We start from the raw sequence: 11,942 nt of genomic DNA, 5'->3' as shown, positions 1-11,942 counted from the left end.
CGGTCAATGGGAGCCGGCCCAGTGAAAATGAAAACAATAGAAGGGTTAATGCAGGAGCAAGGCGGCGTACCCGAATTCGAGCGGACGCCGTGCTTGGGTAATGGCTAGAGTGAGAGTGGGCCGCAAAAATTGAAGTGACCGACACCTAAGCGGTTTTTGAAATTTAGAGAGGTCATTGCTTGTAGAGAGTGGAAGTTCGGTAAGTAATGGAGGCCGAAGGACACTTTACTTCAACTTAATCCTAGTCTCCAAAGATGAAAAGGACCCCGAACTTTAGTACAGGCCAGGAATCGAATTTAATTTAGGAATAAAGAGGTCGACCCCAACGTGCGCTTTTAAAAATTTCAACAATAGCTACTTCTGTAAAGGCGTATCGCAAGAGGTAAAGGGGTAAGATCGTTAGAAGTAGTTATTGTAGAAACCTCTCAACATCAAAGGATTTGCTTCTATGGATAAAGGAGACCGACCAACCAGAATGTTTCCAAGACAATGAAGAGAGAATAGAGCGAATTAGAATAGACATTCAGAAAGAGAAATTGACGGTGTTGGCCAAGGAACGGAGGGAGAGGGAGGAACAAAAAGGAGAAACGCGAGGAAAAAGAGCTAGGCAGATTTTTTCAATGTGGTTGGAAGAAAGTCCTGGTCCATTCTGGAGGGTCAGAGGTGAAAGTGTGGAAAAAAGGAGAAGATAAAAAGTTATGAAAAAGTACAGTAGTTTTGTTAAAGGGGTGTGGGGAGTAGAATTAGTCAGCGAGAGGCTGTAGAAAATCTTGGGTGATAAAGGAATGAATGCAGGAGCATAGGACGACGAGAAGGCTTCAGGAATCACCTATCTACAAGAAGCAGAAGCTACACATATCGTCGATCCCCCTTTTATTGCTGCATTATGAGGATGATGATGACCAAGAGAGTGCTGTGCGGAGACCAGTAAAATGATGGTTGTTTGAAAGAATCCAGGAGGCAGGAACCTTATTGAGGCAGCGGGAAGAGAAAGCAAGGAAGAAAGGAAAAGTAAGTCCTCTGAAATTTTAATTATGTTAAACCGATAGGCAATAAATAGGACTGATAATTTGAATTGTATGAGTTATTATAGAAAAGAAACAGGAGAGAGAGAGAGGTACTTTTTTTTTTTTTTTTTTTGGTAGTTGTTGGCGCATCGGCTTCTGCGATCATAATGCACCTCCCAAGGTTTTTGCAGTATTTTGATGCAAGCCCGAGGCGGGATTCAAACCCGCGACCTTTGGGTTGCCAGGCAGGCACTTAACCCACCTGGCTAGCCCGGTCGGCGAGAGTTACCCCTCTGCGATATAGAAGCATACGTGAAATAAGGAATTAGGTGTCATTGTCATAAATAAAGAAAGTAAGTGCACTGAGTGAAGAAATCAATTTGGTTCTATACCACTGAGAGGTCTGTGGTCCAAGGAAGGCTATATATTCTATTTTGGAGTTTATATGTACTTAGACGGAGTGAAAATGGAATTATGTATATAGATATACACTGTGCTGCCACTTTATTAGGTACACCCCTGCTGTGCACACCAATGGTTTGTCTCACAACGTTGCAAGTCACATGACCACAGTTGTGGATATAAATGCAGCAGAACAACCTTTCTAGTATCAGTTAAGCGTACAAACTATAACAAGATTGGGGAAAAGGAGTTATCTAACGGACTTCGAACCATTGTTGTAGTAGGTGCAAGACGTGCTGAACAAATCATCTCTTAAACGGCAGTTCTCCTGAACTTTTTATGCACCACAGTTTCAAGGGTCTATCGAGAATCGTTCAACAAACGGAAAACATCCTCGCAACGGCACTCATCTGGAAGAAAATCGCTTGTTGATGAGAGAGAGAGAGAGAGAGAGAGAGAGAGAGAGAGAGAGAGAGAGAGAGAGAGGTCAGAGGAGGATGGCTAGAATTCAGCAAGCAAACAGACGGGCAACAATGTCGCACATCACGTCAGAATACAACCTTGGTGCGCAGAACAAAATATCGCAACGGACCACTAGTCGCACTTTGTCGAGAATGGGCTACAATAGCCAACGACCACAGCGCGTACCTTTGTTATCAATGAAGAACAAGAGAGCGCGCCTCCTGTGGCCACAGCAACACCAGCACTGGACTATCGAGTATTGGAAAACAGTTGCCTGGTCTGACGAGTCGAAGTTCTTGGTGCATCACGTTGATGGAAGGCTCAGAATTTGGCGAAAACAACATGAATCCATGGACCTGTCATGTCTTACGACTACTGTGCAAGGTGGTGGGGGAAGTGTTATGGTGTGGGGAATGTTTTCTTGGCACACCTTGGGTCCATTGATACCCATATATTCACGTCTGAACGCTACATCGTACTTAAACATCGTTGCTGACCTAGTGCATCCGTTCATGTTGACAGTTTATCCTCAGTCAGATTGTTACTTCCAGCAGGATAATTCGCAGGTGCACAAAGCCCGAATCACTATGGAATGGTTCCAGGAACATGACAATGACTTTTCTTTGCTGAAGTGGGCTGCTCGTTCTGCGGATCTCAATCCTATTGAACATCTTTGGGATGAGCTGGAAAGGGCTGTTAGCTGCAGGCCTACACCTCCGTCGAATCTCAAGGAACTGCGTGACACACTCATGTCTGCATGGTACTCCATTATTGCACAACATTTTCAGCATCTTGTTCAATAATGCCTAGACAAATTCAGGCTGTTTTGAAGGCTCAACACGCTACTAAGTAGATGTACCTAATAAAGTGGCAGCACAGTATGTATATATATGTATGTATCTATATATTTGTTTGATAGTGAATCAATATTGATATATATATATATTTTTTTCCTGCCACCTACTTTCCTGAAATTTCAGCGGCAAAGACCTAAAAAATAAAAAATAAAATAAATAAATAAATTTTAAAAAAATAATAAATAAATTAAAAAAATATAATAAATAAATAAAAAAAATTGTTTAAAAATAAATGAAAAATTATCGATCGCGTTGGGATGTCGCTTGAAATGAATAAGCGAGATTGTGCGAAACTGCAAATTTGGTCGAGATTAAATTTGATGTTTGTGGAGCATTCGCTTGTGTGCAGATACAGTGGGTGAGGGGAGGCGGAAGACTGGGGGTAAAGGCAGAAGACTGTGTGGTAAAGGCAGAAGAATGAGGACGATAGAGAAGATGTCCCCAGATGATCAGTGGGGCATGCCCATGCCCCACGCCCCACCAGGAGAAGTGAGGATCGGCGGGGGTATAGGTAGGTATGTTGAGCGTCAGACGGCTCCGGGGATTTCTCCGATCTCCGCATATGTTCCATGAATCGAGTGACAGTACCCTGTGTATAGGAACCGCCAACAGAGATGACATTGGAGCAGACAGAAATATGCCAAACAAACGCGCAATATGCAAACACCCAAAGAGAACCACCATTCACTCTTGAAGAGATACAAGAGGCTACAAGCAGAACAAAAAACAAGCGATGTCCAGGTTCAGATCTAATCGAACCAGAAATGATTAAAAAGACAGCAGAATATGTTCCCCAACTCCTTCTGCGACTCTATAACTGCTGCTTGGCACAAGGTCACTTCCCAACTCAATGGAAAACAGCTATACTAAAATTGATACCAAAAAGTCCAACAAAACCACTGGAGTTACCAACATCGTATAGACCGATAGCCCTGTTATCCACAGTTAGCAAGATTTACGAAAGGCTATTGTACAAGAGAATCGAACACTACTACACAGAAGCAAACCTCAGCAGTCCAAAACAATATGGCTTTAAACAGGGTTCTTCAACCACAGATGCAATTCTGGATCTTCTCAACAAAGCCACACAATGCACCAACAAGTATTTTTTAGTGATTGCAGTGGACTTTGCTGGGGCGTTCGACACCCTCTGGTGGCCGAGCGTCCTGGCAAGGCTCCGTGCTGCATCTTTGCCACAAAATCTTTATGACAGCCTAAAATCCTATCTCACGAACAGGGAAGTGCAGATCCTCACACCTTATGCTAGCCTCACCCGTCTTGTCCGCAGGGGCTTCCCCCAGGGATTGGTCTTGGGGCCACTCCTGTGGAACATTGTTCTAGATGACTTTCTCTGCAAGGACCTGGGCGATGTGGAAGCACAGGCCTTTGCTGATGATTTGGTCTTATCCACAGCAGCGGACTCACGAGCAAATCTGGAAAAGCAAGCAAACAAAGCACTGCAAACCCTACAGGAGTGGGCCAAAATAAACAATCTAAAAATAGCACCGGAAAAGACCAGCTCCGTTCTTCTTAGAGGAAAGCTTAAATTAAACCGGCCGCCACAAATCAAAATAGAAGGTACCACTGTCAGACTAACCAACCAGATAAAGTATCTAGGGATAATTATAGATAGCAATCTCTCATTTAAACCCCATCTAAATTACCTCAGGAAGAAAATACGCAAATATACAGGACTCATAATAAAAATAACGCGAAAGGACTGGGGACTAAACAAGAGGACCCTCTCCTTATATTATAAAGCCTTATTTATACCAGCAATTATCTACGGCTCACCTATATGGATGACGAAGACTAACACAGTAACAAATAGGAAAATATTAGAAACAATACAAAGGAACATACTACTCACCATCACCAGGGCAAGCAATACAACTAGTACGGCAGCGCTTCAGGTCATTGCTGGTGCACTGCCCTTTGACTTAGAGGTTGTACGAACTGGATTAATGTATTATTACAAAAAGGCAATACCAATCACAACTAACGGCTTAACCCTCAATGTTACCAATGATTGGAAGCAGGAGCAAAAAAGAATTGATGCACACCTAACTCACATTTGGCAGACAAGGTGGAATGAAACCACCAAAGGAGCCATAACCCACAAATTTCTTCCCCTTGTAACAAAAATGTACCCAAAAGCACCAGCATGGATATACCCGGGCCTCAACACTACCTACTTATTAACAGGCCACGGCCCGTTCAGAGATAAACTAACACAATGGGCATAATAGAAGACAGGAACTGTCCATGTGGAGAACCAGAGACTTGGAGTCACGTCATGCATGACTGCGACTACTATGAAGATATAAGAGCAAGACTTATTGTAAGAATTCAGTATAACCCAATCCACCAAGAGTCTCGACTATTGGACACTCAGGAAGAGTACACAGCACTAACTAACTTCGCAATACAATTATTCACAAGAAGGAAAACAATTATTTCAATGCAACCTGATCCTCGGGAGGATAATAACACCCAATAGATATATCAAAAACCAAATGTCATGGATGAAGTAAAAATAAAGGAGAGACACAGAAGAGTCAAAGCAAGAGCAAAAGAATAAAATCTCAGCATGAAGAAATAGACACGCCATTTGAAACTCAAGAGACCTGCGCAGGGCTACTCCTCCTGGGAGAGACCAAAGCAAGAATCCTGCGGCCAACCATCTCTGACTTGATACAAGCGCGCCACACCGAAGTTCCTGAAAATGATGAAAAATGGAATGACATCAGAACTAGAGTGCCATCTGGCTATCAAATCTCGCACCTGCGAGATTTCTTTAAAACCCTAATCCCTGGTGGGGGGGAGGAGACACACGCTCCCTTCCCCCTCGCCAACCCTATTTCCCTCTGGTGAGGCATGGGCATGCCCACTGAAAAACGGGGGGTCACCTTCCCTATCGACCCCTCTGCTTCCTATTTCACCCCCCAGCCTTTTGTCTCCCCACCCAAATCTGTCATCTCACACAGCGATTAGCCCTACATCAAAATTCTAAGCACACCAAAATTCTTGCCCGACCCAATTAGGCTTTATCAAGACCTTCAGCGTAAAACCCCAAACAGTGCTCCTAAAGCAAAACCCCAAATACGCAATAAAACATCCTCGCGACTATTTATTTTTCTAATTTTTATTTTATTTATTTTGGTCCTAGCCACTGAAATCCCAGGAAAGTAGGTGGCAGGACCTGCCAGAGTACTGTTTCAATCACTGGTAACACCCGGCTGGCCTCCTCGTGGCTGGTATTGGTAACGTCGGGCCCCACTAGGGGCCCGGCGGCTAACAGGCCGGATGAACAATGGGCACAACGTAATACATAGTACATATCCCACACACTTTTAAATCTCTGGCTTGACCGATACAGAGAACATACGCGGAGATGGGAGAAATCCCAGGAACCGTTAGACCCTCAACATACCTAATACCCTGTGTATAGCAGAGATGGGAGAAATCCCAGGAGCCGCTAGACCCTCAATACCTCATACCTCATACCCCGTGTATAAAAACTATTCAATTGCTGCCTGGAAGCAGGTAAATTTCCACTACAGTGGAAAAAGGCAAATTTAAAACTGCTCCTAAAAAACCCAACAAAGCCACCAGAGACACCTAGTTCCTACATACCCATAGCCCTGCTACCAACCCTCAGTAAAATATTCGAAGGGCTACCAGAATACATACCAGAATAACAAGGCATTATAATGAAGTAAATCCTAACATGACAAAGCCATACGGATTTACTCCTGGCAAATCCACTATTGAAGCAATACAGAACCTCCTCTCTAGAGCCACCCATTGTCAAAGGAAATACTTCCTCGTCATCGCTGTGGATTTCGCTGGGGCGTTCGACACCCTCTGGTGGTCGAGCGTCTTGGCGAGACTCAGAGCTGCCAACCTTCCATTGAATCTTTATTATTGCATGAAGGATTACCTGGCTGATAGAGCAGTGCAAGTTACCACATCATATAAATGGCTCAGTCGCCTAGTCCGCAGGGGCTGCCCCCAGGGTTCTGTCCTAGAGCCGCTCCTGTGGAACTTTGTCTTAGACGAATTCCTCGCCATGGATCTGGGTGGTGTGGAGGCCCAGGCCTATGCAGATGACTTGGTCTTGACCATCGAGGCTGACAGCAGATCCTCCTTAGAAATGCAAGCAAATGATGCCCTGCAAAAGCTGCTAAATTGGACGTAGCTACACTTGCTCAAACTAGCACCCGACAAGAGAAAATCGGTGCTGCTAAAAGGTACGCTAGACTTAAGGAGACCACCACAAATTAAGATTGAGAACAAAACAGTTAAGCTGTGCGAAAAGATTAAATACCTAGGAATAATCATGGACAGAAAATTGCAAGCCACACCTAGAATATATTAAACAATAGATAAGAAGATACGCGGCCCTCGTCGCTAGAGGCACTCGCAGGGACTGGGGAGTCAGACGTACTACCCTCTCTCTGTACTACAAAGCTCTCTTCATCCCTGCCATCACATATGGCTCCCCTGTCTGGTACGCGAGGGCGGCACTAGAAGTGAAAAAACGGATCCTCGAAACCATTCAGAGGACCATCCTCCTTACTATGTCGAGAGCAACTAAAACGACTAGCACGGCTGCCCTCCAAGTCCTGGGGAGTTCTGCCGCTGGATCTCGAAGTTATCCGCTGTGGTCTGCGCTACCATCTTGCCAGAAACATATCGGCTACAATGTATGACCTCACCACTGACATCACTAATGACCGCAACTATGAGAAGTGAAGAATCACCGACCACCTCGTCCAGATTTGGCAGAGGAGATGGAGCAACACAGAAAAAGGTGCAGTGACCAGAAGATTCCTCCCCACTGTCAGCAAGCTGTACCCTAAGGCGACAGCATGGTTTCACCCTGGTCGAAATTCCACCTTCCTCCTTACAGGGCACGGCCCGTTTAAAGCTAAACTTCACCAACTTGGCATCATAAATAACGCGGACTGTCCCTGTGGCAACCCGGAGTCCTGGAGACACTTAATGTTTGAGTGCGATTTGTATGATGACCTACGACTACGCCTAATAACGGCAATCCAATATATCCCAGATAACCAAGAACCCAGACTGTTAGACACTCAAGAGGACTACAAGGCACTCAGTCAATATGCCCAGGATCTATTTTTTAGAAGGAAAACAATGATAGAAATATACCAAAGGCAACCCGACTAGAAAGAATGCAGGAGGTCAAACAAGTAAAAAAAAAAAAAAAAAACTCTGCATACCACAGAAAGACAAGACTTTAGGATGATTTGGAGGGTCTACTGTCGACCCAAAACTGCACTCCCTTGTGCGGTTTTTTTTTTTTTTTTTGGTATTTGCTCTTATCCTCTCCTCCCCATATTTTTTTTTTTTTTTTTATGTATATATTTTTTCTCCTCTTCTCGCCTCCCCATGTCGTGGGCATGCCCCACTGAAAATGGGGGACCACCTTCCTATACGATCCCCTCTTCTTCCTATTTTATCCCCCCGTCCACACCCTCACTCCCATTACATTCTCTTGTACAGCGATTGCCCCACTTGTCCAAATTTAAATCACATCAAATTTTGCCCGACCTTTTAGGCTCTCTAGATATATTTCTTTCAGCATAAAACCGCACGCAGCGCTTTCTAAATGCAATTTTACTTAAATCAATAACGATAACTCCAACCTTTATTTTAGGTCCTAGTCACCGAAATCCCAGGAAAGTAAGTGGCGGGACCTGCCAGAGTATAATTAGTCTCTTGGTACACCCGGCCAGCGTCCCCGTCGCTAGGTATGGTAACGCCGGGTCCCACTGGGGGCCCGGCGGCCAACAGGCCGGATGAACAATGGGCACAACAAACTACATACCACATGATCCATACATTATTTTTAAACCTCTGGCATAGACAGGGTACTGTCTCTCAATACATAGAACATACGCGGAGATGGGAGAAATCCCCGGAGCCGTCAGACCCTCAACATACCTATATCTATACCTATACCCTGTGTATAACCCACGCCCTCCAGGTCCTCTTGGGCCCGCTCCCCCTGGACCTGGAGATCGTCCGCTGTGGGTTGCTTTATCAACTATCCAAAGGCAAAGCAATCACCTGCCTAGACTACACAACTGATCCGGCGAACGATCGTAAACTCGAGAAAAAACGCCTTCTCACCCACTTACAGCAGGCCTGGCAAACCCGCTGGACGACTTCGACAAAAGGGGAAGTCACCCGAAGATTCATACCGGATAATTAACTAGTGTTTCCCAAAAGCCCAAACTGGTTTTCACCGGGACTGCTGACATCTTACCTGCTCATGGGACATGGCGCAATAAGAGCAAAACTCTCCAGTTTCGGATTATTTTATTTTTTATTTTATTTATTAACACACAACTGTATATACATTCTCAAGTTATCTTAATCAATTTACATACAATATTAATCAATTTATATACAATATTTATATACAGATTTATATACATGCTCTTATATATACTGTAGTCTTTCTGTACATTGATTGTGTGTGTCCTGATATGAAGGGTGGCTCCTAGACACAAGCCCATCTCCACCTTTTACTCCTGAGAAAGCTCAGAACGTCTGCAAGACAGGATTGAAAAAAAGAGCATTATGTCAGGCCATTTTGCCACCAGGGATTAACTAACACCTGGTTCCACCATTCTCTATGTGTGCTGTAATGCACAAATCCTGCACCTACCGGAAGTAGTGCTATACTGGTAGGTGCCAGCAATCCCGCCCCCAAGGCTGCCCAAACTTGGAGGCCAGCGAAAAAAAAAAAAAAAAAAAAAAAATATATATATATATTAATAAATAAAAATAAAAATAAAATAAAAAATAAGAATTGAGTGACACCCCCTCTCTGCCACTGTGGATAGCCAGAGACGTGGGAGCACCTCATGCACCACTGCCAACTATACGAAGACCTCCGCTGCCTCTTAATAACCAGAATACGTTTCTCCAATAAACCAAGAACAATATCTCCTGGAGAGCGAGGACAACTATAAAGCCTTAACGCAGTTTGCGCAGGATCTTTTTACTAGAAAAAGAACATACCCACAACCTTATCAGGAATTTTCCAACAAACTAACCACTCGTCATCCATAATAAAGATCCTTAGATGTGTCAACCAAACAAAAACCTAACAGCTACAATCTGAAAAACTAATCATTAACTTAACCTGGATCTGACCACTGACTTAAACTGGAGTCATTATCTGGACTTGACCACTCACACGGACGGGACAACATGTCCCAGGAATGGCATACGAAGACCTGACAAAGACATTAGGCATTTTGCTGCCGAAACATCATTAGGAGATCTGAACCGGGTACCCCCACTCGGTTCACTTTCTTTCCTTTCCCTTGGCAGGGGATGGTTACTCTGTACCCTCCCCCCTGCCATCCCCTATCTTCGCCTGCCCCGCCGACTTTTGGGGTTATCTTCACTAATGACACCATATTTCTGTCTTTCACCCCCCAGTCTTCAGTCTCCCTTCCCTCTCTAGCTATCTTGAGACTAGCGTTTGACCCTTGCCAAAACTACACAAGCCCCACACTAAAATTAAAAAAAAAAAAAAAAATGAACTCTAACCCGTATAACTTATATCTCTTTCGGCCTGACCCAATTTCTAGTGTTTCTCCCCCACTCCACTTTCAGCAAAGCTTTTGATACTGTTGCACATAGAAGACTGCCGTACTAATTGAAGCGGTATGACATTAAGGGGAAGTTACTGCAATGGATAAAGGGATGGTTGAGTCGGAGACGGCAGAGTGTGGTAATAAATGGACACTGATCTTTGTGGACTAATGTTATTAGCGTTGTCCCCCCCCCCAGGGTTCCGTGCTGGGCCCATTGTTGTTTTGTGTATTTATCAATGATATCGATGAAGGTATACCAGGCTTAATGTTCAAGTTTGCAGGTTATACAAAGGTTGGCAGCGCTGTTAATGACAGTAAAAACAGTACGCTACTGCAACAATAACTAGAAAAGTTGGGCAGATGGGCCGAGAAATGAATGCTGAAGTTTAACATTGACAAATGCAAAGTACTGCATATTGAAAGAGGTAACTTCAGAGAAACCTACCAACTCACTAACTCTGTGGTACTACACTCAGGGTGGAAAAGAATGACAATGAGCTTGGGGGTAATTGTGTAGTCAGGTGTGAAACTCAGAAAATTTCCCTCTGTATGACGTTTGTCATACAGATTATTGTTGTTGTTTTCGGTGTTTATGAATGATATTGATGATGGGATATCAAGTTTAATGTCCAAGTTTGCAGATGATACAAAGGTTGGCAGGGTCGTTAAGGACAATACTGACGCTATGCTGCTGCAACAGGATCTGGAAAGATTGAACAGATGGGCTGAGAGGTGGCAAATGAGGTTTAACATCGACAAATGTAAAGTGCTGCATATGGGAAACAGTAACCCCAGAGCAACGTATCAACTCTGCTGTACTACACTGACAGTGGTGGAGAATGAAAAGGACCTGGGGGTAATTGTGCAGGCAGATATGAAGTTCTCTGAGCAGTGCAGACGAGCTGCAAGAGTAGCTCATGGTGTTTTGTCAATGATATACAGGAATTTTTCTAGCAGGGATAAGGAGGTGATTATTCCCTTGTATAAGGCAATGGTAAGGCCACATCTTGAGTACTGTATACAGGTCTGGAGGCCTCATTTCAAGAAGGATGTAGAGCTGCTGGAACGGGTACAGAGAAGGGCAACAAGATTAGTAAATGGAACAAAGGGTTGCTCTTACGAAGAAAGGCTTAAGTTTTGCAAATTACAGAGTTTGGAGACTAGGCACCGGCGAGGTGATCTGATAGAGGTGTATAAGGCTTTGAATGGTTTGAGCATGCTCAATGCCAATGGGATTCTTCATCTTTCTCAGAATAATCACCTCAGAGGGCATAAATTCAAATTGAGGAAGGACGGATGTCGGATAGATGTGCGGAAATTTGCCTTTGGCCAGCGGGTGGTTGGTTGGTGGAACCGACTTCCATCACTTGTTGTTGAAGTTGATAGCCTAAACAAATTTAAAGCTCAACTGGACAGGTATTTCGAACGAAAGGAGGGGTGAAATGGGAGTGGTTTTTTTTTTTTTTTTTTTTTGGCTGATGCTGAATAAGCTTGCTTTCTTGCATCATATGCCTCTGCTAATGCTAATGCTAATGCTAATATACACGAATTTTTCTAGTAGGGAAAAGGAA

The sequence above is a fragment of the Mastigoproctus giganteus genome, chromosome 5 (genome assembly GCF_048544385.1).
Source record: "Mastigoproctus giganteus isolate SK-2022 chromosome 5, ASM4854438v1, whole genome shotgun sequence".
In the NCBI taxonomy this organism is placed as follows: domain Eukaryota; kingdom Metazoa; phylum Arthropoda; class Arachnida; order Uropygi; family Thelyphonidae; genus Mastigoproctus; species Mastigoproctus giganteus.
This window is presented reverse-complemented; position numbering follows the sequence as displayed.